We start from the raw sequence: 20,923 nt of genomic DNA, 5'->3' as shown, positions 1-20,923 counted from the left end.
TTAGTTATAATGAATCTATATAGACCATATATTTGACTAAAATTAATTTTTAGATAGAATTACTTAAATTCACTTTTGCTAATAAGTTAAGCCTGAAACATGACACAATTTTGTGCTTTTACCCACTTGACAAGAAATAATTGGATTGATATCTTGGCTTCTCTCTTATTTCCCTACAATTTATTGACTCTTACAAATTAATTATATTATATTTCCTATTCTCATTTAATTTTGTTAGCTGATACTAATGTGTGGTATGACCATCTAAGTTTATAGATCATCATTGAATAAACAATAGTAAGATATACATCATTACCAAGCCAGATGATACACATTTTTCAGATCCTTTCCTGATGAGGCAAGAGGTATTTAAAGATTAAGGAAATTGAAAAGTGGAAATTGGAGATAGAAGGATGTCCCAATACCATTGACGATGATAATGTACTCTTTATGACCAATTTCAGAAGAGGGGATTAAGAAGGCATTCTTCTCATTTAAATGGGGCAAAGCCCCTAAGCTTGATGACCTTCAGCAATCTTTAATCAGAAAATATGCTATATCATAAAAGAAGATGTGATTGTTGCAGTTTAGAGGCCAAGAAAATTGCATGATAGTTAGGTTAAATACCACATATTTGGCACTTATTGAAAGAAAGAGGAAGGAGAATATTTTGTTCGTATATGCTCATTTCTCTAAATAGTCTCCTACAAGATCATCTCAAAAAAAATAGGCTGAAAGATGTCGTTTATCAAAAAATCTACCTGAACAAGAGGGCATTGTCGATAGGTGCAAGCAGATTCCGGATGGTATTGTTCTTGTCTGTGAATATTTACACAATCAAGCAAAGAAGAGGCAAATATGTTCATCCAAGTGGAAATGAATAAAACCTATGACATAGTGGATTAATTGGCAAGCTCCTTGAGTTGATTATGGCTGAGAAATTGGTGTGGTGTGAAATACACAAGCTCATATGGTCAAGTGAAATCCCATTTGTATTTTATTCTTGGAATTGGCATCAAATCTTGTTCATGCAAAAATGCACCAATGCCAACATCTATAGAATTGGAGTATATTAGCAAGAAAAAGTATGCAAAAGAAACAATTACTTGTAGAGAAAGACAATCTTTGACAAGGAAAGGATCTCAAGCAATGAGGTCCTCTCCTTCCCTATCTATTCTTTAAATTGTGATAGAGATCCACTCATTTTCAGCAACACATCAAACACCTTTCGCTTCACAAATAACAACAGAACTATTGGAAAAAGGCATTTCAAAATGAATCATAAGAGGTCATTGATCAACACATTGCAAGATAGATCTATGCAAATGATTTGGCTTTCAATATTGTTCACTCACCATATTAGCAAGAAATAGTGGGCAAAATTAATAAAGCTCCAAAATGAGGGCCCAAGTTTTGAGAAGGTGCATAGCACCTTATTTGTTTTCAATGTTGTTTTCTCACCTTATTGGCATCCTTTACAAATAAAATTTGGGACTACTGGAATAGGCATTTCAAAATGAATCCTAACAAGTCATTGGTCAACACATTGTGAGATGCATCTATGCAAATGATTTGGTTTTAAATATTGTTTATTCACCATATTAGCAGGAAATGGTGAACAAAATTAATAAAGCTCTAAAATTAGGCCCAAGATTTGAGAAGGTGTATAGCGCCTTATTGTCTTTCAATGTTTTTTTCTCACCTTATTGGCATCTTGTGTTAGGCCCAATATGGAAAGCTAATGTACTAAGAGGGGAGGGGTGAATCAGTACTCCAAAACTTTTCTTGAATAATAACTTTACTATTATGCATAAACAGAATAGTGCAGTAACATAAAATAAAGTTAAAACAAATAGATAACAATTATACATGATTCACTCCATAACACATATATTTTGGTTACGCAGAAACTCTTGGTTAAAGAGAAAAACTGTGGTGGGGATGGCACCCACAACTTCATTACTACAATAATAAAGAGTGCTCGGTTAGAGCTACATATTTAGCTATTTCTGATAGCTTACCCTGTTAGGAGTAACAAGATCTGTTAGACTACCTTGCTAAAGGATTTTACAACATTTAATCTAAATGTTGCACCTGGTTAGAGGCTTTACAATTTATAGACTTGATTAGAGTCTTTTACCCTGTTAAAGGTTTCTCTTACAACTTCACAATATTACAATAAAATCATTACAAATATCTAAAACTTTACATCTGAAATGTTATAGCAGATTCTATATGCTCAGAATAGATTACCTTGCTTATAGAATACCTCGGTAACCCATATAGTAACTCGGTAAACCCTTATGTTTACTCTATTCTTCGACTGTTCTCTGAAAACCTTCTCGGTGACCTCTATGTCTCTGTAACAGTCTTCTTACACGCATGCACACACCTTTAACTCTAAACTCATGTTGTATAAGTAGATCTCTTAAGACGGTGATCCAATTCATTGCTTTGATCTTACAAACACGATTCCTCAAATGAATAACTATACAAAATATTTCATTGGTTAGATTGATCTCAAAATCATACACAATCTTCTAGTGCAATTTCCAATGTGATAATGGTTAGATGTGCCTCGATCTTGTAACACGTTTTCATATGCATGTCCAGGTTCAATGAATCTGGTAACACGTTTCACTCGGTGTGTATCAACTTGGTATGTCATCTTTGCTGCTCGGTAGACATAAAAAGATACTCGGTAGACAGCTCAGTGTATACTGCGTTTTGTGACTGCTTTCTTCTGTAACCGACTAGACTATGCATATCGACTTCTCTATGTATACCAACTGCATGATTCGGTAGTGTTAACCGACTAGAGTATATAGTATGACTTTGAATATAAAAACTAATGGCAACTTGATAAGTAGTAACAATCTCCCCTTTTGACATTAGTTGAGATGTTTGACAAAAACTACTTTCAAAGTCATAACTCAAAAATCTATATACTTTGCAAAATGACTATACTTGATAGTATTTACAATAGTCAATGAAATAGTATATTTAGATATACTCCCCTTATCATTATATTGTACATAACTCTGATTTTGCATGCTCGGTTCTGTGCTTGTGTGCTCTTCTTACTGTCCTTGGATACTCTGCATACTCTGCTCGGTATACTCCCCCTGTATACTATACTCTGAATACTATATCAAAACTGTATCACCAAAATGTTATTACTCCCCAAATATATCTCACTCCCCAAATATATTGTATCACTCCCCCTTTTTGACAAACATCAAAAACTTTAATTTCCATCCGGGGTGGTAACTGGTCAAAAATGGATTTGTACTTGTCTCGGGCATCGGTGAGAGCGACAGAGAGTACATCTTTTACACTTTCCATTAAAGAATTTTGTGCTTGAATATCATCCAATAGTGATATTAAGCCATCAAGAGTGCTTCCCTCTTGTGTAGTAGATAGGCATGTGGCTCAGTTAATCTATTCTTGGACGAATGAAAGATGAGGAAGGAATAATGTCTGGAGTGTCATTATATCCATCCTGATCTTGTGTTCTTCATTTCTTAGTTCCAATTGTTGAGCCATGAGCTGTTGAAGCTTGCTATAAAAATTTTGAATTGAATTGGGCTCTGGGGTCAACTTATTTGAGAGATTGTTGATCTCTTTCTCAATTGCATCAGTTTTATTCTTAATGTCTTTAATGAATATAGAAAATGTATAGAGTTTCTGAAATAAATAAAGAATGTACTTGAGTTGAGGGGACAACTCAGCAATGAATTTGACAAGTTTGACTTTGCCAATAGCTAGAGCTTTTTGTACCTCTTCTATCATTTTTGCAGTAAGCTCCTTGTCTATTAGCTTGCTCAAATACTCAGATGCATCGACTCTGGATGTTTCTATTTGATTAAGAATTTCATCCAGTTGAATGTGGATGGCTGCATCGGTTGACACTGTAGCTGTAGGTAGCATATCCGATAGTAGTGTCTTCACCTTCTAAAGTACTTTATTCTTCTTTTGTATGGCCATCTTTTTTTCTTGTTCGGCCTTTGCTTTGCATAGTTCACCAAAATCAATGAGTGCTTGCCCCTTTAATTTTGATATATCCACATTGGACAACTCTATTGGTTTAGATAAATCAACTTTGAAACTATGCTTTTTCACCTTCTTCTCTTTACCTTTGGTCGGTTGGACCAAGACAATAGCTTGAGAGGTTTGCTGACCCTCGGTAGGTTGCTCGGTAGAGACAACACTTTGGTCGGTTCCTGTAGCCGTTGTGGTGTCTTTTGGTGTCTCGATACTAGGTGTCTCAGCTACAACATTTTTAGTGCTCGAAGGTGCTTGAGAGGTCTGTTCTTGAGTAGTATCTTCTCCTGTTGTAGACTTGTGACCTTCGGTGCCTTGTGTTGTATCCTAAGGAACTTCAGTAGAGACAAGTTGAGTGATCAGTGGATAAGGTTGAACTTGTTCTAAAATGGATTCACTAGATACAAGTTTTGCATATGTAGTGCCTTCTATCATTTCCTGCTCCGGTTCCTCTGTATCCATGACATCTTCATCTATTTGAATAGTGTCAGCCGGGTCTTGTTCGATAGCATCAGGACCTTTCTCGGTGACATCAGGATCGTGCTCGGTGACATCAACGATTTCAACTGTAGATTATTCACTGGCATCCTTGATTTTGAAGATTTCCTGCCATTTTGCTTTTGTCTTATTTTCTACGTCAATATATAGCCCATTCATCAGTTTTAAGGCTCTTTGTTTGACAAGAAATTTTGAATTGTAGGTTGTCAAATATTCCTTTATTTCGGCTACTGACATATCAGGAATAGATGGACTAGACTTCTTTCTCTGATCTATTTCTCTGAGTCCATTGCATACTTCCACCTATTATCAATATGCAAGTAAAGTTCATTTGGAAGTGACTTTACTAGTTCCAATGGAGCTAACCGGAACTTTAGAAGTGTGTAGATGACAGCTTCTTCAATTTGTCTCTTCTCATCATTATTTCTAGTTTCATACTTGACATATCTAAATGAACCAAATCCGCCATATTCTTTCAGATTGGCATAGAAGTTTTCAACACTATGTATATTTATCTTCTTGCTCTTGACAATCTAGAATTTGTTTGCATCTTTAGATTCTGTATCACTAGACTCTTTTGTCAAAATGAGTCTCCGAGTAGATTTCTTGTATGTCTTTGTTACCTTGGGAGCAGTAACACTCTTTTGTTTCTTACTCGGTGATGTTGTAGACACTCTTGTATTAGGTCTCTTTGTTGGAGGAGTAGGTAGAGCCTTTGAAGTGTCTTGTTTCTTTCTTTTTAACACTTTACCCTTAGGCAATTCGGTGTTCAGTGTTATAGCTACCTCTTGAGCTTCTGATTCCTCTTCGGTGATGGAAAGAGTGCCTTTGACAGGTGTGGAGGAAGAATCTTCTCCAAATTTCTCTGTTAAAACCTTTATCATCTTTGTTTCTTTTCTTGTAGCTTTGGGTGCTACAATGCTCATTTTTACTTTTCCCTTCACTTCTTCATAGGTTCCATACCTCAGCTCGGTAGCATGCCTTGGTAATGTAAGAAATGCATCAATTTACTACTGTGTGATGTCAAAGTCAATCTCATAACCCATAGGTGGCAAAGATTTATTTCTTGGTTCCATAGCATTCACATAACAGTAATCAGTGTCTACCTCAAAGCATCTGTCATCTTTATATTTCTCCACTAGCTAGGGTGGAATCTGGTACCTGTTGTGCATTTTCTCTTGAAATTTATTGAAGTAATCATCCATTATATCATTGAAATTATCACCTAGCTTCTTGATGAAGTCATTAATCTGATGGGTGATTGGTCGGTGTAGTTCCCAAACTACTTTACCGACTGATGGAAAGAATTTTTCAAAGTAGAAAAACATGCATACAAGAAGTGAACCAAACTTTAGAGTATTTGTCGAGTTGTTCTTCTTCGGCTTCCATATTGTGTTCAGATTCTCAAACAAGTTCTTTAGTAACACTTCACATAAGTCAATTTTCATTCCCTTTTTCACAATTTTATAAGCTATGTCAACTGCTGCACAGGGACACTATTTTCCCTTGCTGATTGGAAGAAACAGTAACCAATTACTCTAATGGAAAACTTAAGTTTTGCATCAATGACATTGTTTAGTTTCAATCCTTTGTAATTAGATTCTACTCCGGTTAAACTAATCAATTCCTTTTATGATATCATCTTTTGAGCTCGTGCATGATCATAGATAGGGTAACCGGTGATCACATGAATGATTTCCTTGGTGATTTTAAATGGTTGCTCTTCTAGCCACATGAAATCATCATGAACTTTGCTTAGAACAAACTTGACTCATTGGGGCTTGAACATATGAGGATAGGTTAGGGCTTCAGTCAATCCTTTGATTTTGATGTGTTCATACTTGTTGTTTAATACACCATCGGTACATAATTCATCATAGGTGTCTCTGATTTCAACATGGCCGAGTTCTTCAACACGGCATTTGGTGAAGAATCTCACATCTTCGATTAACAAGACTCAATCCGGGATGAGTGAAAAGGCAGTTTTGTCATCCGGTTCGGAGGTGACTTTAGGATTCAAAGAGTATTTTAGTGAGGGCTTCTCTACATTCTTGACAACTATGGGATCTTGGATCTTGGGCGCTAATTAAGATTTCAGGTAAAAACTAGTAAAGAGTCCTTAGGGTTTCAGAATTTCAAACGACAGACGCTTCACACTCAGCAGATAATAACAATTTGATAAGATCGGTAAGCTAGCTTAATAGTGCGATGAGATTTGATGTAAATACCTTGAATTCGCTTTGAATGAGGTTTGATCACCTTGGAATCGCTCTGCTTTGCTCTTTCAAAAAATTGGTAAGTGTAAATGACCATGAAAATACTTTTAAGTACACAAAATACCTTATCAGGCTCCATGCGGGTTAGGTCAAAAATATTAAATGCACTCAGTTCACCTTTAACCGATTTACTCTTTTTTTTTTGTTTTAACCGAGTAACCAAATTTCCTTCATTTACCAACTTGACAGGCTTCCTGTATTCACCGACTTGACAGGTTTCCTATAAAGTACTTTTGATAGAACTTCAAACTTACTAATGCATCTTAACTATGCAGATTTTGAATTTAGTACATAATAGAATAGGAACTGTTATGATTTTAACCTTCAGAGAATGTAGTCCCTTAATACCTTTACCGATTAATTTGGAATATGTGCACCTAACTCGGTAGGTAAGGTGCTTTCTTCATTTGACACAATTTCCTTCTTTTTCCAAATCATCTTTAATTTTTCTTTGATTTCTTCAGTGTCTTTTCTAGGTTGATCTCTGCAATCTCCAGCCAAGTGTCCAACTTTGTGACAATGAAAACATGTCATACCAGGATTTCTCCATGATCTTTGGTTGTTCATTCCAAACCTTCTAAAATAGTTAGCACTAATATGTCCATATCTTCCACAACATTCACACCATATCCTTGTATTTTAATCCCATGGTACTGTTGCATATTGTCGGTAAGGATCTATGTGAGTTCAGTAACCTCTAATGTTTGCTTGGTGTGCAGACCACATGTAGTTCTTTTGCTTAAGCTAGCACTTCTCAGTACTATGTCCATATCTATTGCAGTTTCTACAAAACCCTTTGTATTTTGTCTTCTAATAGTTGTTAACAGACTTTGTCCTACATTGGTTAAATGTGTAACCATATTTATTGCAATTGTAACAATAACCATTGGACTTAGTGACATTCGGTTGCATACCTTTTCTGATTTGGCACATGTTGGCTGTATGACCTTGATTTCCATAGTAGTAGCAAATAGGCTTCTTTCTTTTGATGTAATTCATGTTTCCAACTTGCTTTGATGATTCCCCTCTCTCGGTAGTATGAATTCCTTTCTTGGTAGAGTCTTTTCCTTTGTAACCAAGTCTTGCATCTATGTTGGGTCTTCTTGTATTCAATTGCTCATCCAACATCTTTGATGCTTCATAACTCTTCTTCAGTGTTTCTTTGGATTTCTTCTCTGTTTCAAGTTCATCGGTCAACCTTGATACTTCAAGTTTCAATGCTTGATTTTCATCATTCTTCAGAATTGCTTCATGATGTGCATAACCTAGTTGATCTGATAGGTTTTGTTGAATTCCAATCAACCTTGTGATTTCATCATTCTTATCGAATACTAAGACTTCAAGTTGTTGTTTCTCTCTTTCTAGATCTCTTGCTTTATCCTTAGTTGTCCTTAATGCATCTAGATTTTCAATCATTTGTGTGCTGAAATGTTCATGTTCTCTTTTCATTGCTTTTAGTTGATCAGCCAATGCTTTGTTCTTTTCTTTTAATACTCCAATCATTTCTTTAGTCTCTTCAGATATACTGTTCTCAGATGATGTCTCAATTTGTTCCACTAATTCTTGAGAGTCCTGCAAATCATCAGATAATCTTCTTCTTACTTTCAAATATTTTTGCATTTGCCTTTACATGTCTGCAATCACTTGATTAGCATGATCTAGCTCTTCTTGCAGAACACAATCCTCTGAGATTGTTTGTAGCCTTCCATTGATAAGATCTTTCTTTTTAGGTAGTTAAACCCTTTTCCAAGATTCAAGCTTTGATACCAATTGTTAGGCCCAATATGGAAAGCTAATGTACTGAGAGGGGAGGGGTGAATCAGTACTCCAAAACTTTTCTTGAATAATAACTTTACTGTTATGCATAAAAAGAATAGTGCAGTAACATAAAATAAAGTTAAAACAAATAGATAACAATTATACATGATTCACTCCATAACACATATATTTTGGTTACGCAGAAACTCTTGGTTAGAGAGAAAAACTGCGGTGGGGATGGTACCCACAACTTCACTACTACAATAATAAAGAGTGCTCGGTTAGAGCTACATATTTAGCTATTTCTGATAGCTTACCCTGTTAGGAGTAACAAGATCTGTTAGATCTACCTTGCTAAAGGATTTTACAACATTTAATCTAAATGTTGCACCTGGTTAGAGGCTTTACAATTTATAGACTTGATTAGAGCCTTTTACTCTGTTAAAGGTTTCTCTTACAACTTCACAATATTACAATAAAATCATTACAAATATCTGAAACTTTACATCTGAAATGTTATAGCAGATTCTATGTGCTTAGAATAGATTACCTTGCTTATAGCATGCCTCGGTAACCCATATAGTAACTCAGTAAACCCTTATGTTTACTCTGTTCTTCAACTGTTCTCTGAAAACCTTCTCGGTGACCTCTGTGTCTTTGTAACAGTCTTCTTACACTCATGCACACACCTTTAACTCTAAACTCATGCTGTATAAGTAGATCTCTTAAGACGGTGATCCAATTCATTGCTTCGATATTACAAACACGATTCCTTGAATGAATAACTATACAAAATATTTCATTGGTTAGATTGATCTCAAAATCATACACAATCTTCTAGTGCAATTTCCAATGTGATAACGGTTAGTGTCCCTTGATCTTGTAACACGTTTTCATATGCATGTCTAGGTTCAATGAATCTGGTAACACGTTTCACTCAGTGTATATCAACTCGGTGTGTCATCTTTGCTGCTCGATAGACATAAAAAGATACTCGGTAGACAGCTCGGTGTATACTGCATTCTGTGACTGCTTTCTTTTGTAACCGACTAGATTGTGCATACCGACTGCATGATTCGGTAGTATTAACCGACTAGAGTATATAGTATGACTTTCAATATAAAAACTAATGGCAACTTGATAAGTAGTAACATCTTGTTGAATCCCATTATGGGTTTATGAGTGAAGATAAGGGTGTCCATTGTTTCTAATCATACAAGGATAACAAAAACCAACCCTTAAATCAATGTGATTGCAATACTCCCTAAAGAGACAATATTTCTAGAAGTTGTGGATTGTGAAGGAGAAATAAAGGATGCACAATTTATTGCTAACATCCTCATAGGGGCTATTGAGGAAGTACAGCCTAGCAACATTGTTCAAGTCATAATGAGCAACGCAAAAAAAATGTAGAGGGATTGGTTTGTTCATTAAGGAAAATTATTATACATCTTTTGGACACCTTGTACTATCCACTCACTCAAACTTATGCTACAAAAGATAGCAACAAAATTGATTGGATCAACTAGGTGTATGCCAAGGCCAAAAGTATCTAAATTTTCATCACCAACCACCACATGTTGAAAGGCATATTCAAATCATTCTTGAAATTGGAGCTACACTATAGGTTATATTCATATCATTTCAAATCGGAGCTACTAAAGGTAAGTGAATCAATATAATTTATGTTTCACTTTGATAACATATTTTTTAAAACTTAAGGATTATTTCTTCTTCCTTTTATTTTATTTTCTTTAAAAATTATTGAGAACAAATTCACCTCCAACAAAAACAAAATTCAGATGACTCACGAAGGTGCCACGAGTACTTTCTAGCATGGTTATCAAGCAACTTTGGTCTATATGGAGGTAGTCCAATAGTGAGATGGCAACAAATACTAAACAAATTGTAATGGGTCAAAATTTAGGGTTTTTATCATACAAGGATAAAAACCGCTAATTTTACCATTACATTCAAAAGAGGGGTGAACCCCAATAGATTCAATCATAGACCAAGATGATAAGGACTGAATATTGATTGGATTTCAAGGGGGTAGGATTTTTTTCCCTCTTTTTGTGAGTTGAATTGCTGAAATTATGATAAAATGTTGAAAATGAAGGTAAAAATATGGAAATAGTGAGATACAGATCCGGGACTAAGACACACACCTGGATTCAAGCAATATAAGCAGAATTCATATCTGATGCCCAAAAAAGCTCCAAAAATATTGACACTAGGATTCTCATCGCTCTATTCCTCTTAACTTTTTGCAAACCAAAAGGGGTTGATTTGTCTCTACAAATAATGCTTATTCTGAAGATCGCAACACCATACTTGTTTCCTACACACAGAAAGAAAGGGAAATAGGTTGGGAATAGCAGCTTACCTAAATCAAACCTCAATTTAGGAATTAACCTTAATTGAAATGTTAAAAATACTGAAATAAATAATGGAAGGATATACCTCAGATTTGCAATGACTGATAATGATGCTTTGCTTCTTGAATGTAATCACATGTGTTGTACGGAATGGCACGCACATGACAAAACCCTAATCACACACATGCTTGCAAATGTTGAAGATCTCTAGAGATGCTTGATGATGAATGCTTCAATGCTTGAATGTTTGATGATTATAATTTTGCCCTTGTTTTATGTATCTTGCATATGCGAATGAGAGGGGAAAGACTCCTTATATACTTGCCTATTGAAAAACATGCTAATTTCCTGACATGAGCCAACACGGAGAGCGATTTCTCTCTCAAATTTGATAATGCAAGAGGGATTCAAAGTAGGGCCCAATTAAGGAGGACCAAATCATGGCGCCTTGGTCCCAATGAGGACCAGAGCATCACACCCTAGTCCTACGCTATTTTGGGGCTAGACCAAGGGGCCATGTGATGCATGAAATCAAAAAAGGCCATGTTTGTATGATAAAGCATAATCAGGCCTTAATTAAGCATTGGGAGATGAAGACTAAGATGAGGGCCAAAAATATGGACTAAATTGTAAGGGAGTACAATTTAGGACACTACATTTAGCTCCCACTTTAGCGGGAGTATCATCTTACACAAATACTCACGGTAAAGTAGATGAAAGAGAGATGAATAAGAGGAGGAATGTGGAGCAAAATCACAAGGAGTATAAGACATCTCTAATTTTGAGAAACCAAGCTCCCAATCTTAGGATCTTAAACCACTCAATCATATGCAAGGCCACACAAAACAAGACAAAAACAAAAATTCAAACAAAACAAAAAGACAAACAAAGGCAAAAGACACAAAAACACACACAAAAGCTAAAGACCAAAATAAGACCTCAAGTCAACTAGCCGAAGAGACCTCATTATAAAAATGTCTCAACAAATAATATCATTATTGAAAAAATGTCATCTCACTAATACAAGCGATCACATAAAAGAGCAAAGCATGCATCATCCATGAACTACCAATAGCAAAGCTACGAGTTCTTGTGAAGAAGGGGAGAGAGGACAAGGATACACACTAGATGTGTTTTTTCTAGATGATCCATGAGAATAATGATGAGAAAGGACATAGATACCTCACCCCTACATGTTTTTATCTAGATCATCCATGTTGGAGAAGAAAGTAGGAATAGTCTAGCCATGTTCTGCTAGTTCCACTCAACCTCATGCACGTGTGGAAGTGATGTCTAGTTTCAAGTATATAACACCCAGTATAAGAGTTTGTTTCCTCTGGTTTCGAGCATGCATCAACCTATTTAAGATGTGTAATGTAAATGGTAATGCGAAGAGGCGACTATGTGAAAATGCCAAGGGACGAATGTCTGGCTTCAAGAACATCTTTCTCTAAGAGTTTACTCTAGTTCCAAGAATGTGTAACCCCAATTAAAATAGATACATGCCTAGTTTCGAGGACATCCCATGTAAGAGTTTGTTTTCTCTATTTTTGGTGATGTATACCCTCATCTAAGATATATATAAATGTTGTTTCTAGTTTCAAGTGTGAAGAATCTTGTGTAAGAGTTTGTTTCCTCTAGTTTCAAGTGTGACACAACCATGTTCTGGAGGACCCTCAAAGAGAACAATTTGGATCATGCAACAAGAGTAACACAACGGAAGCAACAACATAGAATGTAGAAAATGCACAATTAGACATACACAATATCATAGATTCATTATAAACTAGCTAGCAATATGCAGGCGAACATACAGTCTCATAGGCCTTATTACAGCTTACATACCAGAAAATGATCCATCTATACCTCCAGAGGAGTTCAAATTACAAATCATGAACCTAAATCATCATCTATATTCTCTTCTCCCCAAATGATCGAATACAACAACAAATATAGCATTCAGAATACATTTGGGTTGATCACAAAAGGTTACATTCTCCAAGACAGGAAAATGAAACATGTACAATAGGTCGGACCCAAAACGTGAAGATGTCCTTCGCCAAGAATGCAAATAAAGTGTGGATCACCAAGGAAGGTTGGCCAGAGGCTCAAGAACATCGAAGGAAGTGCCAATTAGATCCACAAGCCAAAAAATCACTCTGTAAGAGAAGAAATCTCCAACTAGCCATTAAACTCAAAATTGCTCTGAGAACCAAGAAATAAATAATTAGGAAGCGACAACTTTCCAGAAAAATATCCAAATGAACTAAAAATATGGGACAAGGAATGAGAATAAGTTTGGAAGCCAAAGATCTGATCCATAACAAAAAATAAACAACTTCCAAATAATGTTGGAAGAAACACAGAACTGAGCAGAAATAAAACTAAAACAAATATTTTTTTTGGTTGATGCAAGATTGCTCATTGACTGAGGATGCTCCTGCATCAGACACCCTAGGTAGAAAATATGTTCCATGAGAGGAATCTCATGAAAATAAAAAATGTTGGCATTGTGGATGAATTGATTATGTGTTGCACTGATGTTTTGTCATTGATGTCAACACTAGCTATTATGGTTGGTTACCGGCAGACGGGTTTTGGTTACCGATAGAAGATCTAGTGTTACCAGCAGAAGAGATTATCTGTTGGACACTTCTAGCATATTTGGATCAATGGAGTATGTTTAATTTCATGTGTTACATGTTCCTTGAGCATGTTTTGGTTAGTCAGTATTGACTTGGTAATCGGATTCTATCATACACTCTTGTAAACCCTTACCAGCATTGGTTTAAATATAACCAGTAGAGCTTTTACTGGGGAATCTTGACATGATGCATAAGTGGTGTTGGTGTGGCTTCTACATGGATTTCAGGATGCTGAAGATGTTCTTTGTTTGTGCTTCAACTACTTGAAGACATTGCTTTGGCATGGTGGATCTAGAATAGGTTTGGTACCTATCTAGGCTATGGACCGGTATCATGATAATGTGTTCTCTACACGCTACCAAGATGTTTCAAGATGTTCTATGAATTGTTTATTTTTGTTTTGATTTTAAGCCGACATAGCATATCATTGTAATATGAATTTATGTAATGATCTTATTGTAATATCTTTTAGGTGGCCGACCTAATTGGTTTAGGTCTTAGGGTTGGTATAAAATGATACAAGATCTCATTGTAGATCACAGCATAGGATGGAAATGTAAAGATGTTTGTGGTCTTGAAATGCAATATCATATGCGAAGGAGATTTGGTCAATCATAGGTGATCGATTTGGGATTAAGGAAGAGGTCAAAGACCTCCAGTATTGAGCTTAACCGGGACTATAATCAGGCATGGTAGATGTTATCTTTGGTAGTTCATTACTCTGGATTTCTGTCCATTTATCTTGAGGTGGTTTTAACCTCTCTGTAGTCACTGAGACTCTTTTGTAATGAGCAGTACACTCTAGGCAGCGTGCCTTCGTGCATGTGCAGGCCCCTCATTGTATCACATACTTTCTGTAGAAGTATGATCTGACTATGGGTAGGCTTCCCACCATGGTTTTTCCCTTTCCGAGTTTTCCATGAACAAATCATGGTGTTATGTGGTATGGTTGCTTTGCATTGATTATCTGTTTAATTGTTAAGTTGTATTGTTTACCAGTATTTGTTTCTGCTTTACCCGTACTTAATCTAGTTAAAGGTTATTAAGTGGATTAAATGATATAATCTGTTAACAACTGATTCACCCCCCTCTCAGTTGTTCACCGGTTATCCTAACACAAAAAGGATTTGGTATAAAGACCCCATGCTCACTTCTATTCCAAATGTCTTCCTTGTCTTCAAGTTTCTCTCTCCTTACCTCTTCTGGTACCTTTACTAGATTCTCCAACTTCTTATTTTCTCCTCATTCATTTCCTTGTTTCATACCTGCACTCTATCTCTTACAGCCACTCCCTTTCTTCTGCAAATCTGATTTAGTTCTTCCACTAGAATTCATCTTATCTTCCACCATAACTTTAGCCTTATTGTTTTTCAATACCACCTTGCTATCAAGTTGATCCACAATGTCTTTCTTTAAGTCCAAGCCGTCCTCTGCATCCTACTTCTCAATACAATAACTCTTCACAAGACTCAAGATCTTCACTTCCATCTCCTTCTCCTTCAAAGAAACCAAAGTAAACTTTTTCCCATCCTTCTCAATAGTGATCAGTTTCTTTCTACAATCATAGATAGCTCCTCTATCAAACTGCAAAGGTCTACCCAGCAAAACATAACAAGCACTCATAGACATAACATCACACAAGCCTTCATCTTTGTAAGGCCCAATATTGAAATCCACCAAGCACTGCTCTCTCACCTCTACCACATGATCATATTTCAACCAACTCACCTTATAAGGACTAAGGTGCTCAAGGCTCTTCAAACTAAGATTCTCTACAATCTCCTTGGATATCAGATTATCAGTACTTCCATTATCCACAATAACCTTACAACACTTACCTCCTAATTTACAAACAATCTGGAAAAGATTCTTCATTTGTGTAGGTTCAGTTTCTTCTCTACTCTGGAAGACTCTTCTAAACATAAGGGATTCTCCTTGCTCTAGTTCTTCCATACTCACATCTGCAGCTTCGATTTCCTAGTTCTCACATGCTAAGAAACTCCTTGCCATTCCTTTGTTATCCTGAGGAAACTCATAAGATCTATGTCTAGTTTCCCCACACTTGAAACATTTACCCAAAAACTCCCTGCTACTACTACCACTTCCTTTTTTTTTCTTTTTTTTTTTCTAATTCTTTACTCCATTTATATTTTGATTGTTCGGTAGTCTACTTCTCCATACTGCCACTCATCTTCCCTCTATCCACTGCATATCTCTCTCTTCCCTTAAGGTTATCATGTTGTCTTCTCTTCCCTTAGGGTTATTCTGATGTCTTCTCTTCACTTTATCTTTTTCCTTTAGCACATATTGATAAGCCTCCTCAACTGTAGAAATCTTCAGCATATGCATCTCATCATGAATGCTAAATTGATGTAGGAGCATCCCCATTCAATGAGCAATCTTGCATCAACCAAAAAAAAATTCATTTCAGTTTTGTTCTTGTTCAGTTCTTACAGTGCAATTTTATGTGTTCTTATCAGTATGTATCGATAGTTGCTTGTTCTTTGTGGAAGATCTTATTTTCAGTTTCTAGACAGTTTCATGTGCTTGACTCCAAATTTCCAATTTATTTGGGTTCTTTTCCAGTCAGTTATCGCTTCCGGTTGACTGTTTTTGGGTTCCGAGACAGTTCTTGTGCTTACCGGTTGGTTTTCCTTCATTACCAACATGATTCTTTCCATGTGGATCCATCTTGGGTCTTCTCTAATGTTCTTTGGTGTGTGGCCGACCTTCCTGCTAAACCACATCACTTGGTTGTTATTTTTTGGAAAGATTTCTTAATTCTTAGGGCCGACCTAATTACACGTTTCATTTTCCTATATTGGTGAATGTAATCTTATGAGACTGACCTAGATATGTTTTGGTGGGTATAAATATGTTATTAGGTATTCATTTATAGGGGTAGAGGAATTATAACTTTGAATAAGGATTGAGATTCACATGTTGTGATCCGGTTGATTCTTAGAGTCCCAGTTGGATTGTATATGGCTTGAAGCCTGCATGTAACCGGTTAATTATTGGATGTTCTTTGATGATAGTATGTTGATTGTCAAAAGTTCTAAGGCTTTAATATGATCTGTTTATGTGAATTTGTTATGTTTTCTTGCTGCCTTCATTGTGTTTCCCTTGCTGCATAAGTTGGTTGACTCTTTTGAGGGTTTTCATCAGTTATGGCTGCATCAAGTGGTATCAAAGTTGGTTATGGACTAGCTGGTGGAAGAATCATTTGCAAACATTGAGGCATTCCTTGGGGTGGACAGAATGCCGATTGGAGGCAGGTTGTGCGTGTGTTCAATAAATCATCGAGGGGAGGCAATTGAAACCGATAGTCGTGTTGTCGAGTTTGGGCAGTTCACCAGAGTAGAAGAAGAGATGTCATTGAGGAGGGCAAACCCTTGGAGGGTAGAGCAGATGATGGCAGACTTCAAGAATGAAGTGAGGAATGAAATCTGAAATGCTTTGGTTGGTTTGTGAAGAAACCCTGATTCTGAGGATGAATATGAGGAAGTTAGTGAAGAGCTTGAGGAAGCTGAAGGACCGAAAGATGAAAGAGAGGAAATATTTCTGAGAGCAGTGGCATGGGTGAGTAAAGTTCATAAAGTTGAGGTTTCCAACTTTTCTAGAATTTTGAAGCCAGAGGATCTAATCGATTGGATCGGAGAGTTGGAAGACTACTTTGAGTTTGAGGATGTCAAGGACCTGCAAAGACTCTGGTTGGCACAAACCAAGTTGAAAGGACATGTTGCCTTATGGTGGAAAGAATTGCAAAAAGACAGAGTGGAGAATGGTGAATTTAAGATCACTCGATGGAGATAGATGGTTACAATATTGAATGCCAAGTTCATACCGAGAGACTATGAATTGGTTTTGTTCAAGAAGTTGCAGAACGTGAAATAGAGAAACATGACTGTGAAGGAATATACTGAGGAATTCTACAAGGTGGTGATTAGATCTAGACATAAAGACATTGAAAGAGAAAAGGTGGTGAGGTACATCAATGGACTTGGTTTTAGCATTCAAGATGGGATGATTATGTTGAAGGTTTCCACAATTGAAGAAGCTTACTAGTATGCTTTGAAGCCTGAGGAGAAGGTGAGAAGAAGACAACCAAATAAGGGAAAGGATAAATTCAAGATGAGTGATAGTGTAAAGAAACCGATTGAAGAAGAGGAGTCAAAACCTAAGTGGGGTAAAGAACCAGAACAAAAGACACCGAGGAAAGGTAGCAACAGTTTTAGTAGAGAATTTCTTGGCAAATGTTTCAAGTGTGGAGAAACCGGACATAGATCTTATGAATGTAAGCAAGGAATGACAATAAGTTATGTAGAAAATGAGGAACCAAATGGTATCGTATCTAACTATACACCAGAGCAAGGAGAATCCCTTATGTTTAGGAGAAAGGATACTAGATCTATTCAGAGGAAGACTCTTTTTCAAACTGTATGCAAATTAGGTGGTAAGTGTTGCAAGGTCATTGTATATAGTGCAAGAACTGATAATTTGGTATCTGAGGAGATGGTTGTGAATCTTGGGTTGAAGAGGCATAAGAATCCTTGTCCTTATGAGGTGAGTTGGTTACAAGATGATCAAAAGATAGAGATAAAGGAGCAGTTTTTGGTAAGTTTCAATATTGGGCCTTTTAGAGATGAGGTTTTATGTGATGTTGTATCTATGAGTGTTTGCCATGTCTTGATGGGAAAACCTTGGCAATATGATAGAGGAGCTATTTATGACTGTAGAAGAAACCTAGTTACTATTGAAAAGGATGGGCAGAAGTTCACATTGATTTCTTTGAAGGAGAAAGAGAAGGATGTGAAGAATCTGAGTCCTGAGAGAATTTGCACTACTGAGAAATCAGTGGCAGAGATTATATCGGAAGGTTTGGTAGAACTGATTGCAGAGGTCATACCGGAGGTTTTGAAGAAAGATCTAATAGAACCAGTTGAATAGGTTATACCGGAGGGTGACATGAGCTTGTAGAAGGATCTGACAGATGAGTCTGATGGACGGATGGAACCAATCGACAGAGAGTTGATGGTGACAAACCGGATGAAGTTTTGTGGCACAACCAAATCAGACTTATAGAAACAAAGACAATGTGCAGATCAGAAGCAAGGAAAGAGAAACAAATGGAGTTAGAGAAATTGGTTGAGGCACCAGAGAAGCTAAAGCAGAGGTTGGAAGATAAGTAAGATGTTTGGATTAGAAATGAGCATGGGATCTTCATTCTGAATCATTTTAGATGTTCATGAGTTGCCTCTCATGAAACATCTTTTTCTACCTGGGTTGTCTGATGCAGGACCATCCCTAGTTAATGATCAATCTTGGATCAACCAAAAAATATTTCCTTTTAGTTTTGTTCTTGTTCAGTTCTTTGTGCATTTTTCTATGTTCTTACCGGTATGTACCAGTAGTTGCTTGTTCTTAGTGGCAGATCTTATTTTCAGTTTCCAGACAATTTCATGTGCCTGATTCCATATTTCCAGTTCACTAGGTTCTTTTTTGGTCAGTTATCGCTTTCAGTTGACTGTTTCTAGGTTCAGGGACAGTTCTTGTGCTTACTAGTTGGTTTTCCTTCACTACCAACGTGATTCTTGGTGTGTGGATCCATTGGTGTGTGGATCCATCTTGGGTCTTGTCAGATGTTCTTTGGTGTGTGGCCGACCTTCCTGCTAAACCGCATCACTTGGTTGCTATTTTTTGGAAATATTTCTTAATTCTTAGGGCCAACCTAATTATACGTTTCATTTTCCTGTATTGGTGAATGTAATCTTATGAGGCCGACCTAGATATGCTCTAGTGGGTATAACTATGTTATTATGTATTCATTTGTAGGGGCAGAGCAAGTAGAACTTTGAATAAGGATTGAGCTTTGCATGTTTTGATCCAGTTGATTCTTAGAGTCCCGGTTGGATTGTAATAAGACTCATATATAAGTATGAGATCTTGTAGATCATTTTGGATATACATGATAGAGGATAGACATTATGGATATGTAGAGCGAATAGTAAGGTAGATTTTGTATAAGGGTTTATGGTTATTGTATGAGCTTAAACCAATATTGAACCTAGCATAGCAGATGCTTTTTGTAGCAGTACATTATATTGGATTCTCATAATCCATTTTTGTAAGTCAGTGAGACTTTCTTTTGTATTTGAGCAATGAGCTCTAGGCAGTTGGCCTTCCTGCATGTGCAGGCACATAATTGTAAGTAATATCCATTCATTGGCTAGTGAGTGAATATTGTGGGTCAAAAATCCCACCGAGGTTTTTCCCACACTGGGTTTCCTTGCCAAAAATCTTATGTTATGGTGTGATTTCTATGTTGTCTTTATTGTTCATATTTATTGCATTAATTCTTGTTTATCGATACATTGTTTTGGAATGCAAAATACTTAACAAGGTCAGAAAATCTGTTAACCGGTTAGATACTGATTCACTCTCCCCCCTCTCTTAGTATCTTTGGGACTATTATCAATCCTAACATTAACATCTTCAAACTCAAAGTAGTCCTCCAATTCTCTGATCCAATCTATCAAGTCTCCCGGATTCAATGTACCTAAAAGTTAGAAACCTCAACTTTATGAATTTTACTTAGTTGCGCTACTACTCTATGAAATATGTCTTCTCCCTCATCTGTTGGTCCTTCAACCTCTTTGGCCTCTATCTCTTCCCCAGCCTCTTCATAATCATCTTCTAACTCTAGATTCCTCTGCAAACCAACCAACGTGTTTTGGATCTCATTCTTGAAATCCTCCATCATCTACTCTACCCTTCTAGTGTTCATCCTTCTCGGTGGCATCTCCTCCCTTGATTCAGTGCAACTGCCTCAACTCAACAATTTGACTACAAGGTTCCAAATGCCTCTTCATCAGTAATCTATTGAACACACATGCAACCTACCTCAAATCGGCAATCTGTTCACCCAAAGGTATGCCTCAAGGTTCACAACCAGCTTTGATACCATCTGACGCAGCCATGTTCCAAAGGGCCCTTAAAGAGAACAATTTGGATCATGTAGCAAGAGTAACACAAAGGAAGCAACAATATGGATGATATGAAATACACAATTAGACATCTGCAATATTATATAGATTTATTCTAAACTATCTAACAACATGTGGGTGAACATATAGGCTTACCGGACTTATTACAGCTTACATTCCAGAAAATGATCCATCCGGACCTCTAGGAGAGTTCAAATTAGAAATCATGAATCTAAATCATCATCTATCTTTGCTTCTCCCCAAAGGATCGAATACAACAACATATATAGCATCTAGTACACATCTAGGTCGGCCACAAAAGGATACATTCTCCAAGT

This window comes from Cryptomeria japonica, chromosome 8 (assembly GCF_030272615.1).
Source record: "Cryptomeria japonica chromosome 8, Sugi_1.0, whole genome shotgun sequence".
Taxonomy (NCBI): Eukaryota; Viridiplantae; Streptophyta; class Pinopsida; order Cupressales; family Cupressaceae; genus Cryptomeria; species Cryptomeria japonica.
The sequence above is the reverse complement of the archived record's forward strand: the minus strand, read 5'-3'. Positions refer to the sequence as shown.